We start from the raw sequence: 22,100 nt of genomic DNA, 5'->3' as shown, positions 1-22,100 counted from the left end.
GGCTGCCTAAAATCATAATAAGGCCACAGACACCCCAACACACACCACCAGACGTGGACCTGCCCACCAGAAAGACAAGATCCAGACTCATCCACCAGAACACAGGCACCAGTTCCCTCCACCAGGAAGCCTACACAACCCACTGAACCAACCTTAGCTACTGGAGACAGACAACAAAAACAATGGGAACTATGAACCTGCAGCCTGTGAAAAGGAGACCCCAAACACAGTAAGTTAAGCAAAATGAGAAGACAGAAAAACACACAGCAGATGAAGGAGCAAGGTAAAAACCCACCAGACCAAACAAATGAAGAGGAAATAGGCAGTCTACCTGAAAAAGAATTCAGAGTAATGATAGTAAAGATGATCCAAGATCTTGGAAATAGAATGGAGAAAATACAAGAGATGTTCAACAAGGACCTAAAAGAACTAAAGAGCGAACAAACAATGATGTACACCACAATAAATGAAATTAAAAATTCTCTAGAAGAGATCCATAGCAGAATAACTGAGACAGAAGAACAGATAAGTGACCTGGAAGATAAAATAGTGGAAATAACTACAGCAGAGCAGATTAAAAAAAAAGAATGAAAAGAGTTGAGGACAGTCTCAGAGACACTACATTCAAATAAAGTCCTTTTAAGAAACTGGCTATAAGATTTAGAGAATGGACTTGAGGACATGGGGAGAGGGAAGGGTAAGCTGGGATGAAGTTAGAGAGTGGCATGGATATATATACACTACCAAGTGTAAAATAGATAGCTAGAGGGAAGCAGCCGCATAGCACAGGGAGATCAGCTCGGTGCTTTTTGACCACCTAGAGGGGTGGGATAGGGAGGGTGGGAGGGAGACACAAGAGGGTGGAGATTCGGGGATATATGTATATGTATAGCTGATTCACTTTGTTATAAAGCAGAAATTAACACACCATTGTGAAGCAATTATACTCCAATAAAGATAGTATAAAAATAAAAAAGAGAGGCCAATTATCAGTGAAGGGGGGGTGTATTTAATGATTCTGAATGAAAGGTTAAACTGCTGTGAATTTCCGTTTAACAAAAAGGATGAAAAGCAATATGGATAATTAGACAGTAATAAGATCATACTGAAAAATATCAGAGAACTGCCTTAGGTGTTAGGGGAATATTGGCTAATGAACGTAACCTCCTGAAATTATCTTCGAATATTCACTTTGCTCTAGAAACAGAGGGAGTGTTGTTCTTAGTCATTTTCAAGGAGTTATGATTCTTTTGCACATTTATTTTTTTGTGGATTTAAAAAATGGTAGCAAATAATAAAATAGAGAATTTCTCATGAGAAAAATATCTAACATGTAATTTGTTAAAATACTGTAATTTTCACTATGTGTATATGTTATTGGTTAGTTGTTTACATTTGGGTTCTACTTATCTGTTTCATAATAGGAACAACTTGAGAGACTGTCAACCTACTTGAATCATTTATAGAAATTCAGTACAGGATATTATGATTCTTAGAAGAAAAAATATTTCTTTAGACAATATTTGGGATTTTTACTTATGTGTTTTTAATAAGACCTTAATTGAGATACACTTCTAGTTAGCCCAATAAGATATATATATAACATATGTATAATTGTATGTATAACATATATATAAATAATTGAAATCTTATAAAGATGTTGGTAGATTCTTGGCCATTTTTGAAGCTTCTTATGCCTCTGAATTAAGAGAAGATCTTGGAATCTTTCTAGAATCAATATAAGGACTAATTTTATATGACCTCTGTACTAATGATCAGCTAGAGGGAATAATAACTAAGATAATTAAGTTCATAGATGATTCCAAATTTAAAGATGTTGTGAATATAGAAATTGAGCTAATCTCAGCTCCTATGATGCTTTGCTGAGAAAAAGGTCATTTGATATATAGAGAACTATACTTTATAATTATAGTCTCTCTTTGTCACTGATATCTTATGATTAGCTTCGCTTTTCTTTTATTAGATAGTATATCAAATGCAGTTCTGCACTGTATATTAATGTCGAAAACCAATGAAAAAATCTGCTTTTCATAATGTTAGCAGCTTCCCAACAGGTTAATAGCTCAAATAGGTAATAACCCAAGGGGCAGTTAATGATTATCTAGCCAAAAAAGATTTGGACCAGATACCAAGAGACCTGGGTTCTAGGCTCACTCTGGCACTGTGAGACTTTATGTCAATTAATTTGTCAATTAACTTCTGTGGATAGGTTTTCCTTTTTAATAAAATGAAGGGATTGCACCTGATAATTTTAAGGTAACTTTTAATTTTACAGTTCTTTTCTCTATGATTTTATTTCCCACATGTGTAAGTTAAATTTATTTTATGATGGGAGGCATATCACAGCTTCTATTGGATATTTATAGTATTTTCTTATATTTAAATTATTGAGAGTTTGTTCATTTGGCAAATATTTTCCAGGTGTTTACTCTGGGTACAGAACTATCTACTGTGATACAGCAGTAAAGAAAATAGACAGGAAAAGCACCTTTCCTCATGGAACTTACTATTCCACTGGATAGATGTGTCTAGAATGAGCCAAATTGAAAAGAGACATTTTTGAAACTTGTCAAAAATGTAACAGGTGGGCATATTAGAAGGGAAGCTTGATATTCAATAAATCAGCAATTGTGCCAAGCATGGTACAGTGCTTTGCACTGGTTCCCAAGAGTCAGTTTGCCTACATGTTCCCATTCCAGCATTCAGCAACTTCATTTTTGTCGCTTGAAGTCAGTCATGGTGGGAGTGTTTATATCATGAAAACTGGCAAACACTTCACATCCAGGCTTACAGTTAAAATTTTTAAAATTATGCTATTAAAATGGTTTGGTGGTAAATGTTGTCAGGTGGCACAGCAGAAATAGCAGACATAATTTCTCTCCATAGTTTCTATCCGCACACCTGGTGTGTGAGTTTATTGAGCCACATGAACAACTACTGATATGATACTGAAAGTAATGAGTTAGTGAAGGGAGAGGAGCTGAAAGAAAAATAGGTGTGAATTTGTAATCCGATTTTAAAGATGGGGTGGTCCATGCTTGACCAGAGAAGAAGCGAGAGTTTCAGAGATGGCATGTGTAACAGTTCTGAGGCCAGAGTTAATAGTTGTGTGGGAGAAGTGGTTAAGTAGGTTTGTTGATCTTGAACAAGGTGTCAAAGCTTCACTTCATGGGAGCGTAACAATGTCTGAATCATGTGTTAGCCTGTACCAGCCAAGTCTTAAACATGGCCACGTTTTCGGTAGCAGTGAAAAATGGAAGACCATTCTTGAATTTTGTGACCTTATCTCTTAGTGATCCTTTGAGAGTTAAGGAAATAAAAAAAATCCTTTATAGTAGATTATAGGCTCTATACCAACTGAAGGCGTATAAAATGTTGCCTGTGGTAAAAAATTTTGAGTATTGATACTGAATGTACCACAGATATTTATGTGATTTCCTCACCGTGAACTGCAAGTTACTCTTTTCATGGAGCAGGTTGACATAAACAGCACTGTGACTGGGTCTGCAAGCACTGAAGGAGCAGTGACTGTCTGTAACACCATGCTGCATTATGGTAGATGACAGTGGGACTCCTAACACCTAGTATGTGTAGTAAGCTGAAAGAGGCCAGTACAAGCAGGGAAAACTGGAAAAATCTTTTAAAAATGTGCTGAAGCTCTGCTTTAAATGAGATACCTGGATGTGTACTTCTGGGAACTAACAGCAGCCAGTGGACAGGCTGCCATATAGGAATCTGGAATAGAATACCTTTAAAATAGATGAGTACACTAACTCCAGTTATGTGAAGAGCGGTCACAAACAGCAAGCAAAGAAACGAAAACATGTGGTTCAAAATTGAAAACACCTCTTTGGAAAACACAGTTGCTCTGTGCATGCCTGACTCCATTAGCTAGATTTGTATCAGCCTTTTATCAGTGTGGTACAATGAGATAGCACATAGTCAAGAAATGGAAGCTGGTATTCTTTGTTCCTCTCAATAATGTCATTTTGGAATACCAATAGTAGTTTTATTAAAATAAATGCAGGGTGTATATATATAGAATGAAATAAACATGCTGCCTAATCATTTTTCAGCACTGTAGTTTGGAGTAATAACTCTACAATGAAAATAACTATCATAATTTTGGTAGTTAATAGCTTAAGAAACTATCTCACAGAATTAAGTACTATGTACAGTTTAAAGCAATAAGTTTATTTTTCAATTTCTCATGGAAAATTAGCTTGAAAAGAAAATGTCATTAAAAATCTAATTGTGCCCTTTTTTACATGTGAAGTTTAAACAGATTTATAGTAGCTTGGACTATTGAAGAGATTACAACCAGAGAGTTTTGGTTGGTTATAATTATTGGAGATCCTGAAACTGTGGCTGACCTGTAACATAGAGGTTGAGTGAGCTTTGAAGATTTCATTGGGCAAAGTCAGACTTTAAATTCTGCAAGAATTTGAAATATATATTAATATATACTGTAGTTTTACTTTGAACTTAGTAATTTTTAAAAAATAGACCTCTTTCTTAAAATAAATTTATTGATTGATTGATTGACTGATTTTGGCCGTGTTGGGTCTTCCTTGCTGCACACAGGCTTTCTCTAGTTGTGGCTAGTGAGGGCTACTCTTCATTGTGGTGCACGGGCTTCTCATTGCGGTGGCTTCTCTTGTTGTGGAGCATGGGCTCTAGGCACGTGGGCTTCAGTAGTTGTGGCATGCGGGCTCAGTAGTTGTGGCTTGTGGGCTCTAGAGTGCAGGCTCAGTAGTTGTGGCGCACGGGCTTAGTTTCTCCATGGCATGTGGGATCTTACAGGACAAGGGCTTGAACCCATGTCCCCTGCATCGTCAGGTGGATTCTTAACCACTGCGCCACCAGGGAAGTCCCTGAACTTAGTAATTTTTAACTTCTCATGAGTATAAAAAGCCCTGATATTTTAGTGAGTTACCAATCTTGAATGGCAGACAACAACGCAAGAGTTGAGAAGTGAATTCTTTGAGCTTTTTCAAATGTTTTCTTAAAACTATTTTTTAAGAGACATATGCTTGAATGGATGATACTGTCTTTAATGTGGAGTTGTGTTGTTCGGAGTATATATATGTCCAAAACAAAAGCAAAACCTAGCATGGCTACCTTAAAAGATTAGTTACAATATGGGTTGAGCGGTGAACATAGGACACTGTTTATTGAGGTCATAATTTTAATATGTTTGGAGGTTGTGTTTTTTGCTACAAGCAAGTGATTTTATTGGACATGGCATAGAACGAGATGGATGTATATAACAGCCCAGCTACTGTTAACTTTTTTTAATTCAAACTTTTAAATTTTCACTGATGTTTCAAGAGGTGGAATAAAAGAGGTAATACCCATGGTGAGTTATAGTTTGGGTTTTGCTTCTAACTAGCCAGAGGACCTGAGTAAGCAACCTAATCAGTTAGGACCTTAGTTTCTTAAGTTATACCATCATGAAGTTGTCCTGGGTGACCTCTTCTTAAACTTTACCCTAATGTGATTCAGAAGGGCTGGTTTCGACAGAACCTTTCTGAATCCTGCCCTTATTCCAATTCCAGTGTTCATTCTCTAGGTCAGGGCTGTCCAATAGCAATATAATGTGAGCTCTGTGTAATTTTAAATTGTCTACTTGGCACATTAACAAAGTAAAAAGAAATAGGTGAAGTTAATTTTAATAATATACTTCAGCTCAACATAGTATATTCCCAATATTATTTCCATATGTAATTAATATTAAACTATTAATGAGACATTTTACCGTGTTTGAAGTGCTAAGTCTTGAACATCTGGTGTGGGTTTCAGAGAACACATCTCAACTTGGACTCGCTACTTCCAGTGCTCAGTAGCCTCACTGAGGCTCATGGCTGCTGTATTGGACTGTGCACCTGAGGTGGCTGGATCCTCATAATCACTACCCATCAATCAAATTTAGGGACTTTGGAGTCACCTTTAATTCCTTTTGTTTTCTCCCCTTTTCTATTCAGTAGTGACAGACTTGCACTTCCTAGAATCTGTCAGGATTTAGAGCTGAATGGGCACATTTTCTCTTTATTTTCAAACATCCAGAAAGAGTAACCTGAGTTCTCTTCAGTTCCTTAACTTAGGAAATCAGACTTCTGTGTTCAGTAATTGACAGAAACTCCTTGAAAAAATTCCCAAACCTTCTCAGTGCTAAATACAATGGGCACAATATGAGTGCTTCCTGATGCCATAGCGAACTCAGGCGCTGTAAATACTTCCTCCTGGAAATTTCCTTGTTCCTCATCATATTACACTCCTTTCTTGGTTCTTCCTTGAGTTCTCTGTTTTGCTGATTCTTTTCTTGGATCTCTTTTCTTTTCCCTTTGCCCTCTGTCCTTGACTTCTTGCCTGAGAATCATGCCTGTACTTTTAGCTATTTATTGGACATATCTATATGATGATATTCTGTGGATTCTCCCAACCTAGCCTTTGCTCCATACCAAACTTGTCTTCTTCCTCCGTGTTACTATTTTGATTCTTGACATTTTTGCCATATTTGGTCACAAGTCAAAGTTAGAGACTTCACCATAATCTTTAACTTCTTCCAATTTTTTTTTTTACCATCTATATGCAATTAGATACACAATCTTTTTGGGTCTACCTATGAAATACATTCTGAACATTTTTCTTTCCTCTTTTTTGCAGTGTTTCACTTCATGTCCTCCTCACCCTTGCTAAGATCCCACCTGGTGCCTCTTACTTTGACTCTGTTTCCTCTAATACATTTTTGACATTGCTACCAGAGTTCTTACCAACACAGTTGGATAATACTGTTTTCCTGTTTGAAACTTACAGCGATTCCATTTGTCCTCTTCTTACATGGCATGTAAATCCTAGGCTACTGTTCTATCTTTAACTCTAGACATTCTCTTCAGTATTTTCCTCTCCTCTGAAAACCTTTAAGGCCTAAACTTAAAGATGAGATTTTAGTCTTCTTGATGATTAGTGGAAGAAACTAGTCATCAAGTGTGGATAGTATGGCCTGACAGCATTCATATACTCATAAGAAATGGGGAAATATATGGTATGCTTATGTGATACTCATAGCTAGGTTAACAAGCAGATTTCTGTATTTCCCTGTACAAGAAGCCCTGTATAGATATTTCAGTTTCCGAGCAGCAAGAATTAATAGCATCCTGGAAACAATGAATGATATATGTCTTACTTACAGATATACTTTCTGTACTTGGAAACTAATGTAGAGAAATATCTTAGTTAAGGTTCGCAGCTTGGCTGAGTTTTACAGGAAAACAGTAGATCCCCTGAGGTAATACTAATGTAAGTAGAAAGTAACTGGCAGTTAGTACATCTGGTTGGGTTGAGAAAGAATGACTTTAATTGTTACCTATTTTCTAATATTTTTACAATTGGTTGTCTTCTGGACTCTTTATTCTCCTAGCATATTTCATTTGAATGAGATGTTAGTTCTTTATAATGCAACGTGTTATTTCATCCAGCCCAATCCTATTATTATTAACCTCACGTGCCTTAGCTGGCAATGGGCTTCCCTTAGGCAGCATAGTCATTGATGCTGTGGGAGGAAATGGATAAATATTAATTGGAAGGTGTTACTTCTGGGAGACCTTAAAGAAGTACTAAATATGCTGAGGAAGTCATTTTTGCTGCTATTTCATGAGAGTTGGTTTAAAATCTAATTGCTTGATTTGAAAGAAAACTAGAGGTCAAACAGCAATGAATAAATTGTCAACAGGAAAATTTTTGCATATAGTAAAACTGTTTTGCCCTTTTCTCAAAAGGAAAACAAGGTAATAGCCAATCATTATATTTAAAATGGTAATTAACCTTCTCATCTCTGTAATTTCAAGCAAGTCTAGACATGAACTCAGGATTCAGCATATTGTTTTAATGTAAACATGGGTCATCAGTGAAAACTTATTCTCTAAAATCACTAATATTGTGCTAAAGTATGAGCAGTGTGACTCATAAGTAGGAGAAAAAAGCCCCAAACTGTAACTGCAACAAAATATTTCCTTTAAAGTAAAAATGATCTCTTTTTAAAAAAAAAAAAACAACAGTCACTACCATTTATTTGGCACATACAATCTGTTACACACTCTGCTAAATACTTCATAAACATTATCCCTCTTAGTTCTCAAATAATACCATGAAGCAGCTATTGTTATTTTCAGTTTAGAGGTTGAGGCCTAGAGAAATAATTTGCTTGGTTCCATTTACCTAGTAAGTGACAGAGCTGGGTTTATCTCAAATATGACTCCAAAGTTTAAGCTCTTTGTGCCATTTTGCTGTTAATTTTTAAGGAAAAAAGATGTGTTTTTTCCCCCCAGACTGTGTGCCAGGTTTCCTGTGGAGGATTAAGCATGACGATGTTAAATGAATAAAATGGTTGACGTTCAGGTAGTCCCTCTCCCGATACTTATGGCTCTATTACTGGGAAATTTAGATCCCCCATGATTTCCTTATCACCACCACGTGCTCTTCCTCCTCCAGAGACTAGGGTGTAACAATGAGAATGATACATTGTACTCATCCTGGGCTTTATATAGTCATTGTTTCATTTGAACATCACAAGAAGCCCTTAAAACTAATTCCTGTTTTACTCATGAGGGCGTTGAGGCTAAGGGAAGTCAAGGAACCGGCCCACATTCTCAGCTAATAATTGGAAGAGCTGTCTGGAATATTATAAAAATGATCTTTTATGGAACTATATAGTTCTGGACTATTTATATACAGTTGGAAGTTGTAGAATTAGAAGTGGTTGAGGGCTGGCTTTGTGTCAGGAGTTCTAAATGCTTTGTTATATATTATGTCATTTAATCTTCCCAATGACGTGTGAGGTAAGAACAGTTATTTTACAATAAGGAACTTGTGGCCCATGGAGGTTTTAACTTGCCCAAGGTCATTTAGTAAACGTGGGAGTGAAGATTTGGACCAGAGCCTTCTCACCTCAGGGCTGTGCTCTTGGTCGCTTGGCTCTTCTGCCAAATTCATAGTCACGTAGTCAGCCAGCCAGTCCATCTGCTTCTATAACAATGAACTCTATAGCTACCACTCAACTCATCGCTAGTACTCTCATTTCTAAGTTGAAGCTTTCTTGGGATGTAGATAAGATATTTTGATGTATTGGTAAATAAGTGCTTATATAAACACAAATACAGTACATTTAAATGTATCTCAAAGCCATTTTATACAGTAACAGTAAATACTTTTTGCAAATTAGTTATTGCAGTTGAGGTGTGTTTGGCTAAGTCAAGTAATGGAATATTTTCTAAAGTTTTTGGTTTATTTTTAACTTAAAAAGAAGGCTTATAGTTTGCAAAGATCAATGAGGGTTTCTTTTCCCAGGTTCCCTCCCCAATTACTTATCCCTTTCTTAAAATGCTACTGAATTTGACGATTTTTCATGTCCTTTTGGAGTGACATCTTCTCCACAATTAAACAAAACCAAGCATATACATCTTGGGATGAAAATCACTATTAAGGGCTGTCTCTGGCTGAAGGAGGGGTTTGATAACTGTTTAAAAGGCTGAGTAGAGCTCGGGGTAGGGGGTGGAGTGTGGTGTCTCACGTGTAGCCTGGAGTAGCCCAGGTCAGGGATTGATGAACGTCACAGACTTGTCTGACAGCACGTGAAGTCATCAAAAATGAATTGTAAGGCAATAAAAATCCTAATGATTTAAAATGTTCTGCCACAGGGGTCAGAGAGCCAGGTATAGCAGGAGGGACAGGTCTTATTGCCCTTTTGAAGGACAGGTAGGTTGGTAGTAAAAGTTACATGCTTGGCTGTGCTTTTATATATTCCTAACATACCTTTGACTGGGCAGATGGGGTCCACATAAAATGATGAGGCTAGATTGACTTAAAGCATAGATCAAGCACAAAACATCAAAGGAAAAGTTAATAATAGTAATAGCAGCTAATACAAAACACTTGTATAAACCAGGCATTGTTCTAAGCACTTGATCTATATTAATTGATTTAGTTACCATAAAATTAATGTAAGTATCAATAATTTGATGTCTATCTCACATGGCAACTTTATGACCTGTATACTATTGTTTTTATGTCCATTTTATTAACATACAGCAAGGTTAAGTAATTTGCTCAGTTTACACAGTCTAGTAAGTGGTGGAGGCAAGAGTCAAAGTGGAGTAGTCTGCCTCCACAATCCATGCTCTTAACCTCTGTCATACTGCTTCTCTAGAGGAAGATAGAAATGAGAGAGCGCCAAAGAGTCGCAAATGTGTATATGATACAGAGTGGTACCTTTACTACCAATTATTTTAAGTGTCGATTGGAGGCCTCCATGCCTGAGGTTACACTTCTGTTTAGAGTTTTGAAAAACAAATCATGTAGATCATCTGAAGTAAAGAAGTGGCTTATCCCAATATATCAGATGGGGTCTTGGTGAGAAACAGATGGTACATGAATGAGGGTGATGAAGAGAGGTTAATGAAGGGGATGTTCACAAAGGGGTGGGCAGGATTCAACTGGGAAGAAATACTGAAGCACTCAAGGACTAGTAACAGTGGGAAGTCATGACAGCCTTATGCCGGAGGGTCAAGGAGAGGAAATGGAATTGCCTGTACTGGTGAGAGCTGGAAGCATGGGAGAGGGGCCAGTGTACAGGAATCCGGACCTTGAGTGACTGAATGTAGTGACTCCCAAAACAGCGTCCTGGTGGGAGGTCGGGGGTGACAAATTCCTCACCTTCTCTTTTCTATTAGCTTGTGATCTCCTGCAGGTGCCTCCCATTGGCTGAACCCAGCTGGAAGCTAGAAGTCAAGGAAGCTTGGGTAATGTAGTTCACAGACGTCAGCCTCTGGGGTAGAAGTCAGAAACGATCAGGAAGTGGATCTGGAGGGCAGCAGATTAACCAGTGTGCTATTCGTTATGGGTTGAATTGTGTCAACCTTCCCCTCACCCCCCAAAAAAACCAAAAAAAGAAAACCAACCAAACATATGTTAAAGTTCTAAACCTCAGTTTCTCAGAATGTGGAACTTATTTGGAAATAGGGTCTTTACAGAGGTAATCAAATTAAACTGAGCTTGTAAGGCTGAGCCCTAATCCAGTATGATGGGTGTCTTTATAAAATGGGGAAATTTGGACACAGACATACACAGAAGAAGTTGTTGACACAGGGAGAAGATGGCCATCTATAAGCCAAGGAGTAACTGCAGCTACTAGAAACTATGTGAGACGCCTGGAACGGATCCTTCCCTAGCCTCTTCAGAGGGAATATGGCTGTGCTGACACCTTTATTCACACTTCTGACCTCCAAAACTGTGACACAATACATTTCTGTTGCTCTAAGGCACCCAGTTCTTAGTACTTCGTTACAACTGCTCCAGGAAACTAATATACTGTATATCATGATAAAGTTTCTTATTGACCAACTTTATTTTTCATTTCTTTTAAGTTTATATAGAATCATAGAGTTCAAAGACTTTAGAAATGAGCTAGTGTAAAACACTGATTTTGGAGATGAGAGCCTTGCCCAAGGTCACGAAGCTTCATTGGCAAGGTCAGAGCTAGGGCCATACAGGTAAAGTGTGTATCTAGACATTGTATCACTGAATTTTTAGGTAAGGAAAGCCTTGTCACTATAAATTTACAGGTTTCAATATCCTAATAATTAATTTGGGGGCATTAATTAATTATGCCTTGTTGGTATGTTCCTAATTCATTTTTGAACCAACATTTTCATGTTAATATGAGGTAAACAACAAACAATATGATAAACATCCCTGTAGGTAAATCATTGTTACCAGTTCTTGTTCTGCATAAGATCATGTTTGCATGATAAACAACAGAGCATCAAAAAAGCAATTGCCTGTGTCCAGAATAAGTGAAAACTCAGTAGCATATCTCAATAGAAAAAAATTTCAGTAGGTTGGAGAGATGTGCTGAAGTCAATGTATAAACAAGACTTCAAAGTTAAAAAGACTTCACAATAAAACCTTAAGCTATATGTTGGGAGTAAAAATGATTACAGCCCTTTAGGGAAGCAGTTTGGCAATGTGCAGAAAGAGCCTTAAACTTTCACTTTGCTATATTATATAATTTTGTGTATATATATATATATATATACTTTTTTCTCCCTTAGGATGCTATCTGCTTTTTGTTCGAACACTGTTCTGGAAAATTTTAAATATATACAATCTTGTTTCATCTGTAACTCCCATCTACTTTGTTACCCTGTATAATTTTGTTACAAATCCCAGACATCATATTGCCCTTTGATTATTGTTTTTGATAAGTAGTTCAGTTTTGAGGAATATATTCTAATACAGGAATTTGAAATTATTGAAAAACTTTATACCCATTGTGTTCCTTACAGAATTATTTGTAATGGTGGAAGAAATTGAGAGCAACTATCTGGCACTAAGGCAAAGTATAAATTGTAAGATGTCCATTTGATGGAATGCTGTATTAAAGTGAAGCCTATGAACAGTTGTAGGTAACATGAGTAAAAGCTTACATTTAAATGATGAGAATTGAAAAAGTGGATAGAATAAAATAAGCAAGGAAAAACTTGGCTTGGAGAAATCATGAGAAGGAAATAGACCAAATATGAAATAATGATTTACTTGGATCACAGTGTTGCAGGTTATTTTCCCTTTGGTCTGCTCTTCAGTATGTTCCATATCTTCTATATTGATTAATTAGTTTTATGATGGGAAAAATACAATAAACTTGAATTGTGATTTAAAAATAAGGAACATCATATTCGACTTTTGATAATCATACTACCTGGCTCTAAGCATTTATGGTAATCGTGGGACTTAATTATAAGAACAGATACCGTCACAAAAGGATATTAATAGGATTTTTCTGGATTGCAAAATTTGCAATTGACTGCTCTCTTTCCCTCCTTTTCTTAGTTAACTTTTCTACCTTTACCACTTAAAAAAAAGGAGAGAAGGCAAACATTTATTAAATCTCCCACAAACACCTTTATTTACGAGATTCAAACAAAAAAATGATAAAATACCCATTCTTCTAACTTCTGAAATGTTGATTGGCCTTAATCTTGGTTCTCATTTCTGATTGGACTTCCTCTAATTCCTTGTACGTCTTGAAATTGCCACTAAAACTTGTAATCTCCAATGTGTTTAGCTGTATTTGTAGAAGAAATATTCCTTATCTCATAGGATTTAGATAGTAGCAGTTAAAATGTCTTTAGAAACTCAGTTTACATGCCCACATCTTTATATGTTTATTCTGTTTGCTTTATTCATTGCAATTGAAATATATTGAGTTACATTTTATATCTGAGTTTCTGGCTGCTTTCTCTCCTTTACCCCCTCTACCCTTATGCTGGGGTGACATTTCAGCCCATGCAGCTGAATTGTAACATGAAGCATTTTGCCTGGTTTCTAGCTGCCTTTTTGGAGCCTGCAGAGCTGCAGTAAAGCTATCTTAGAGCCATGCTATGAAGCATTTTTATTTCACTGAAATCTATCAAAACTTGATTAGAATTCTCTGATGTTCCAAGTCAGCTTGATTTCAACGATGCCTTCTAGGTTTTAGCAATTTCCTTTATTGCACCACATTTTATCTTAGAGGGGACTGCACACCTGCAATCCTCCTATCAAAGGGCCTCCTTGCATTGAGCTCTTTGTAAGGGAGTTCCCTGTGACTTTCTGCTCAATAAAGGGGATATGTTTTAAGGAAGAAAACTACATTTTACCATATGAAATATAATAATGCTGATTAATAATAATAATAAAAGTAATAGAAACTTTTGCCTGTCATTTTGGTTGCTGTGACAGAGGGAAAAATATGAAAATACAAATGGCTCTTAAAACTTTTGTCTAGAAGTATCACAAGTCACTTTTGCTCATATTTTATTGGTCAAAGCAAATGACATGGTCACTTTTAAAGGTAAGTGGAAAAGTATAGTGAGTATATAAAAGAATGTTAAGTATTTGTGAGTACTTTCATAGGTATGATTGGTTGATTAATTTATTTAACTAAACTGAGTCCTTTTGCTCTTCATTGTTGTATTACCATGCCTGTAATACGTACAAAACAAACAATATCTCAGCTGTCCTGGAACCAACATTCTTGTGACAGCACTATTCTGGAAATCAGCTTGTCAGTATTAATCAAGAATCTTAACCATGCTTCTGTCTTTTGGCCCCATAATTCCACTTCTGGATTGCTATGGTAAAGTGATATTCTTAAATACAAAATTATGTGTAATGATAAATATTGTAACTTGATTTGTATATACTGAAAAATTAGAAACAAATGTCCAGTAGGGAAATAGTGAACTATAAAAAATTTACTCATAGGTTATTCTGAGCTCATCAGTTAGTATTGAAAACAGTTGTTACATTTTAAGTGGCAACTTGGTGACCATTTTAGCCTCCTGTGATTAAATAAAGCAGGTAACATAATTGATTTTGGGCTTGGACTGGCAAGATGGTGAGGACTTTAAATTATTAGGACTACATAGAAGGATTAGATGTCCCCAAGTATGAGTTTATGGACAGGGGGGTGAGGATTATGGAGAGAAGCTAGATGTTTTAAATTTGAATAGGATATTGAGTCATTCATGTAGACATATCCTGAAGGCAACTGGAAATCTGGGATCAGAGATTGGTTGGAGATTAGGACTAAAAATGTTCTTTGGGGATTCATCAGTGTAGAAATGTTAATTGAACTTGGGGAAGTAGATGAGCTACCAAGAAGTGAATTAAGAGGAAGAGGAATGCAGGCAGAGAATCAAAGGTAAGTGGTGGCGGGAGAAAGGATGAAACGGATCCTGAAGAAAGTGATGAAAAGATCAGAGGGACTGGAGAACCAGAAAAACATGCAGTTTTGGGAAATTTCTAAGGAAAGAATTTTTTGGAGGGAAATAGAGCTGAGAGGCAAAGGAGAAAGAGATTGGGGGGGTAATTTTATTGATCATTTCAAGCAGTTTTTTTTTGGTAACAGGGCGGTACGTGGTAGGTTACTTATTAAAATAGAAGCATATCATATTATTGATGGTAATAATGCCATTCCATAAAAATTGACCAAAGTTTTTTGTCCATTTTAAAACTACTTTTAGTAAAAGGCCCAAGTGATTAAGCAGAAATAATTTACATCTTAATAGACATTTACTCATGCAAAGAAAAAGTACTCATACAAGGAAAATTCATAAAGCTTTATGCTAACCAAGTGGTCAAAAATACCAACCTTATTCACATATTGAAAAAATAATTGGTATCTCTGAGATCAGAGCAGATTAAGTGGTCTGAAAGATGTAAAAGAGAAAAGCAAAAGGTGAGAAATCTTAAAAATATCTGGGTAGTATGGTTCTATTCAGCAACTCAGTGATTTATATGCTATATCTTGAAGCAACTAGAGGACATGGTGACCATTTTTCATGACACAGAGTATTTTCTTTGTTTGCTTTAAAGGACAAATGAGTGACATTTGAAGACTTTACAATAACTTTGTGGGAAGAACTAGGGCATTTGCAATGAGAAAAATGTAGTTTTGCCATGTACAAAAAAATGCTATAAGCTAGTAAAATGTAACAGCATACTGTATACCCAGAAGGGCTGCTGTAACACTTGTATCTATGTAGATCTCTTTTATACTCAAAACTTTATGGTTTTAAATGAGTACAGGTTTCTTAGGTAGTATGGCTGGAATGTATTTAAATTTTTGTTGATGGATTCTATGTTCTTCTCCCACTATAGAATCTAAAGGCTAGGTTTCTATAGTTTCTTCCTTTTCTTTGAACACATTACGAAAGGCTAAATATTAAGAAGTAAAAATTAGCAAGATATGCTTGGTATCACTGGTAAGGTTTTAGAATATTAGGTTTTTGATTAGGGAAAGACTTGGATTCTCTACATTTTACCTCACTTTTGCAAATGAAGAATTTGAGGCACAGGAAAATTAAGTGTTCTAGTCCTACTAGAACCTGGCCTTATCTGTCACTATTAGGTATTTCCAGTAGACTCGGCTGTACCTAATTTTACAATATCAGTGCTAAAATGCTGGTGTAACTAGGTCGAGAATTTCCTCATGAGTAATGATGAACTCACTGATGTGGTTTCAGTCAGTAACTGAGCAAGCCATATCCATAGGGCAAGTACCATTTGTTATCTAAAGGAAGGGAAGAGAGGGAAGGACAGCTCCTAGGTAGGGGACATGGAGTCTGTGATAGTAAGAAACGTTCAGGACTCAGAGTCAGAGGGCCTGGGATTCAGTTTTGATGATGCCACTTACTAATGGTGTGACTTTGGGCAAAGTCCTAAACTCTGTAAAGTTTCTTCATGTATGGGATGGGAGCCATGATTGTTGCCATACTTACTTCATAGGCTAATTGTGAAAATCAAGCTATTGTGAGAAAGAATCAAGTTTAAGTTTACCAATATTCACGACTACTGCTACGTTCCAGGCAGTACTGCAGACCCCAGTAATAAAGGAGACAATTAAAACTTTTGTAACATATTATGAAAGGCCAAAAATTAAGTAAAGTTTACCAGGAAATCTGATCGATATCATTGATAAGTATTTAGAATAATAGGTACTTTTTCCAAGTTACAAACCTGACTATTCAAGACAGGACTTTGTCTCCTTTTATGCTCAAGGAGATTACAACTAGTTGTAGCTGTGTGTTGATGGAGATTGTTGCTATAATAAAGCAGTTTTACAAACTGTTAATATTAGATTGAAGATGGGAAATGAATGTCAGCAGTATATCAAAAAGGAAGAGGAAGATTATTTGCTTAGGAAGGATGGGGGTAATTCTTTTTTTTTTTTCATTGTTTTATTTTAAACCATACCTTTTATGCTGTAACATCTTGCTCTTCTACTAGAGACCAAAGCACTATTACTACTCTTTGAGTCAGCAAGAGATTGAATAATTGTGCTTCAATCAAGGACCTCATCTTTTATTTTTACCTCTAAAGGATTATTTGGCTTCACTGAGATTTTGGGTCTCAATTTTAAGGTTCATACATTGCTGGCAATCTTTATGGACTATACTGGCGCTAATATTTAAGCAAATGATGATCATCTAATGTTAGAGTTTCTGATTCTAAGCTATTTGTCATTTATAATTGTGTTAAATATTTTTACATTTACAAGTTTTTTTCTGGTTTCTGAAATGCACATTTTTGTTTATATTTCAATATATCTGAAATTAGGACACATCTTTAAATTGATAGTTTCTTAAGTTCCTTGTTGGCTGTCTGGTGGTTTTGATGAACTTCTCATTGTCTGTGCATGTGTGAATGTGGTTATAGTGTCAATGGTTTAATTGAGTTTTGTGTACTTTAGGTACCACCATAATTTCCAAATCCTGGAAAGATTTGGCCTTGGAAAGATAAATTGTACATATATAAAGGCATGGAAGCAGAGCAGTGGAATATATGACAAAGTTTTAAAAAACAAACAAGTATTAAATGATAAGAAAGCGTTGTGTCATATTTGGTTGCTTTTTTTCTTTCTTGGTGGTACATAATAAAGGTACATCATATAATGCTGGTGTTTTGGGTTCACTGAAGCATACTATGTTATTTTAGCTTGAGTAATTTAAATGAGATGACTAATGATCTAGAGGAAATTTTAAGAAGGTGTGTTCATGGAAAGTGAACGTCATTTCAAAAGTTGTATGTTTACTTACAGACTCTGTTAAAGTTTACTTTTAAAAAGAATCATGAGTCCTATTCAAATATAAAATGAATGTGTCAAAGACTTTGTTTAGCTCATAAATAATGAGGGAACCAGTAAGATAATACAATTTGTTCACAGGAGAATTAAAAGAGCACACATGGGGCTTACCTGGTGGCGCAGTGGTTGAGAGTCCGCCTGCTGATGCAGGGGACACAGGTTCGTGACCCGGTCCGGGAAGATCCCACATGCCGCGGAGCGGCTGGGCCCGTGAGCCATGGCCGCTGAGCCTGCGCGTCCGGAGCCTGTGCTCCGCAACGGGAGAGGCCACAGCAGTGAGAGGCCCGCGTACCGCAAAAAACAACAACAAAAAAAATCTTGTAAATTAAGAATTGACACATACTTACTGATCACATACCTTGTTAAATCCCAGCTAATTAAAATCATATTTTGTCCCAAGAATTCTTAATAATGAAACTGTACAAATTTTAAAATTCTAGCAATAGTTTCTAAAAATGTTTCTTAGAAAAGATATAAACAACAGATTCTTTTTTTTTTTTTTTTGTGGTCCGCGGGCCTCTCACTGTTGTGGCCTCTCCTGTTGCTTTAAAATTGTTTTAAGTCTGTATGGAAAGACACAATTAGTTTTATATTTCCTGTGACCTATATATTTTCTCTTCTGCTTAAGCCTTCCTTTTAAAAAAAGTATTTACTGATTTCTTATGCTACTAGTGGTATGTCCAGAGAAAATGTAGGATTTCTTTCTTGATTAAGTAGCATTCAGGCATTTTGTTTTGGCAATATGGTGTTTCAGTCTCTAATTAAGCTCTATTAATTTGTGGCCTTTATGCAATTGGTCTGTTTAATAGCATTTCTTCCTTTAATAGTAAATAAGTTTGCATTTCCTCCTCCTTTCTTTCCTACTTTATTTTCTTGTTGTTCCTTTTTCTTCAATTAATTCTGTTTTCCAACCTCTACTCTTTCAGCACTCCACAAAAAGGATCATCTAATTTGAGCTCTAAAACTTATTTGAAAATGCTCATAATATCTTGAGCGTGCTTGAACTCCTGCTCTCTATTTGTACTTTAAAGTTTCATTATTCTTAGTCTTCAAATTTGTGCTTTTTATTTGCCATGACCTTGTATGGTATTGCTCCTCTGAAGCCTAAAGTGCTTTAAACTAGTGTGTGTGTGTGTGTGTGTGTGTGTGTGTGTGTGTATGTGTGTATGTACATACACACGTTTGCCAGCGCATTAGCTGAGCTACAATAAAAATGTGTGTGTGTATTAACAGATATATGAATATGCAGGTTATTTTAAAACATAAGAGAAAGGACCTTATAATTAATGGAAAAAAACAAATTCGAGTCAGATAGTAGGGAAACAAAATTAAATAACAAGCTTAAACTTCTCCCAAGTGATGAGGGAACTGGTATTTTTTTTATAAAACGGCTGCATTTAAGAATTACTTTCATAGAAATTAAGGCTATACCTTTAATATTTACAAAGAAGTAATTTAAAAGCTTATTTAAACGTTTTTTTATCTTTCAAAGTTGGATACTGTCAAGATGCACACACAATATTCTTTACACTTAAATTTTCACATCTATAATGCATTTAAAAATTTCCTCCCTTTATAATTAGAAAACCAAGTTACTCACCTTCTAACTCCCCCACTTCTTTCCATTGTGGCTGTGTAGAAAAAATTGAAAATAAGTTTTAGAATGTTTACAGTGATTCACACATTTAAAAATAGAGGGAAAATGGGTAGTAGCTGAACACATTTGAATTAAATATAATAGTGGGCTGGCCAAAAGGTTCGTTCGGGTTTTTCCATAAGATGGTTCTAGTAGCACTTAGTTGTCTTTTAACTCTTTCAAAACAATTTTGTTAGATTCTATTGTGACAGCTGTGCATTTAAAAAAAGACATCAAAATTGGTGAATTTTTGTGTAACCATTTTAATATTGAAGATGGAAGGAAAACAACATTTTCGGCATATGCTTTATTATTTCAAGAAAGGTAAAAGTGCAACCAAAATGCAGAAAAAGATTTGCGCAGTATATGGAGGAGGTGCTGTGACTGATCGAATGTGTCAAAAGTGGTTTGTGAAGTTTCGTGCTAGAGATTTCTCACTGGATGATGCTCCATGGTCGGGTAGACCAGTTGAAGTTGATAGCGATCAAATTGAGACATTAATTGAGAACAATCAATGTTTACCACACTGGAGATAGCCGACATACTCAAAGTACCCAAATCAAGCGCTGAAAATCATTTGCACCAGCTTGTTTTTGTGAATCACTTTGATGTTTGCGTTCCACATAAGTTAAGCGACAAAAACTTCTTGACCATATTTCTGCGTGGGATTCTCTACTGAAACGTAACAAAAGCATTTTGTTTTTAAAACTAATTGTGATGTGCGATGAAAAGTGGATACTGTACAATATTGTGGAACGGAAGAGATCGTGAGGCAAGGGAAATTAACGACCACCAACCACACCAAAGGCCAATCTTCATCCAAAGAAGGTGATGTTGTGTATATGGTGGGATTGGAAGGGAGTCCTCTATTATGAGCTCCTTCTGGAAAACCAAACAATTAATTCCAACAAGTACTGCTCCCAGTTAGACCAACTGAAAGCAGCACTTGATGAAAAACGACCAGAATTAATCAACAGAAAACGCATGATCTTCCATCAGGATAATGCAAGACCGCATGTTTCTTTAATGGCCAGGCAAAAGCTGTTACAGCTTGGCTGGGAAGTTCTGATTCATCTGCCATATTCACCAGACACTGCACCTTTGGATTTCCATTTATTTCGGTCTTTACAAAATTCTCTTAATGGAAAAATTTCAATTCCCTGGAAGACTGTAAAAGGCACCTGGAACAGTTCTTTGCTCGAAAAGGTAAAAAGTTTTGGGAAGATGGAATTCTGAAGTTGCCTGAAAAATGGCAGAAGGTAGTGGAACAAAAGGGTGAATACGTTGTTCAATAAAGTTCTTGGTGAAAATGAAAAATGTGTCTTTTATTTTTACTTAAAACCCAAAGGCACTTTTTGGCTAGCCCAATAGCTTTTGAGACCTTAATAATTTCAGCCTTTTCAGTGTTGTGTCAGAACATTTGAAAAAGTAGATTGTTAAGTCCCAATTAGGTATTTTGAGAATTCTGTTGTGTGAAGCTTGGACTGGGAAGGAATGTAAAACAGTACACTAAGATGTCCTCATACTGAGAACTGTTCAGAGGAGACTTGATACATGTTTGAGCTCTACGTGCTCAGGTTTCCTGGGAAGTAAGGTTTACCAGGTTTCCTGGGAAGTAAGGTTTACCAGGTTTCCTGGGAATTACGTTCACACCATTAAGCTCTCCATGATTGTGTCCTCTGCATCCTTTATTAGCCCACTCAGGTTTCCTCCTCTGGTGACCGTGGTCATAATACTGTTTTGAAGGTAGCCTGGTACTTGGAGAGACTCACAAAATAAATTATTCTATTGTATTTGAAAAATGAGCTATGTTATGGGGCATAGGTATAAATAGTTAACAGAGGAAAATTTTTGTTTAATATAGTGTGTGGTCTTGTGTGACTCACACTTTCTAGGTTTCATTTTCTCACTTTTAAAAGGGGATTGAATGAGATAATGTTCAGATCTCCATCTTAAAAAAAAAATCTGTGCTATTACATGTGTATATTTTCACTAACTGATTTAAAAGTTTTGTTGGATGTTCTGGAAAGAAAAGTGAAGTGAAAAACCCTCAGTACTTCCAAAGCATATGTGTAATTGAGACATTCTAGATGGTTGTGTTCCGCTTTGATGTTCTTGTCAACATAGAGGCTTTTGTTCTGTTGTATTTAAATGGTAATTATAACTAGGACCATGCCAGCTCAGTTTGGCTTTTCAGTTCACAGGATTTGCTTGGGTAGCAGCGGTTAATTATATGGGAAAACTTAAGGTTAAAAACACTTTTCCTTCTATGATTTACAAAGGACCTGCTCGCATATAACTTTAGAAAATTTTGTTAGTATTTACATTCAGCATTACAGTGTTATGTGCTTCATTAGATGCATCCAGTCCTACTTTATTTGTACCAGAGTTTTTTGGTTGGTAGCTGGCAATTTTTTGAGGTAGCTACACATATATTGCAAGGAACATCTGGGCCTTCTACTTAGCACAGGCCACTACTGAAGATTAGAGATGTACCTTGTAGCCATCCTTAATCTGACGGCTGGTTTCAGGGTTATTTCATCCAATATCCTGGTATTGATGAAAATTTATATTGGGAGCAGAGGGCCATTAAAGGGGTAAAATCCAGTATTTGGAAGGTCTAGAAAATCAGTCAACTGTAAATGATGAAGTTCTCAAATGTATGTCTCAAAAGCAACTTCCAGTGATTGAAACCAATTTTGAAAAGGCAAAAACTTGAAATAGTTTCTGATAAAACTTCTGGTAGAAAAAATGCAATAA

The 22,100-nt window shown here is 36.1% G+C and overlaps 1 protein-coding gene across 8 annotated transcripts in view; it reads left to right on the top strand.

Annotated features, from left to right (window-relative positions):
* Positions 1–22,100, top strand: part of IMMP2L (inner mitochondrial membrane peptidase subunit 2) — a 969,308-nt gene that overhangs the window by 112,987 nt on the left and 834,221 nt on the right. The window lies entirely within an intron of this gene.

This window comes from Stenella coeruleoalba (assembly GCF_951394435.1).
Source record: "Stenella coeruleoalba genome assembly, chromosome: 9".
NCBI lineage: Eukaryota > Metazoa > Chordata > Mammalia > Artiodactyla > Delphinidae > Stenella > Stenella coeruleoalba.
This window is presented reverse-complemented; position numbering and strand designations above follow the sequence as displayed.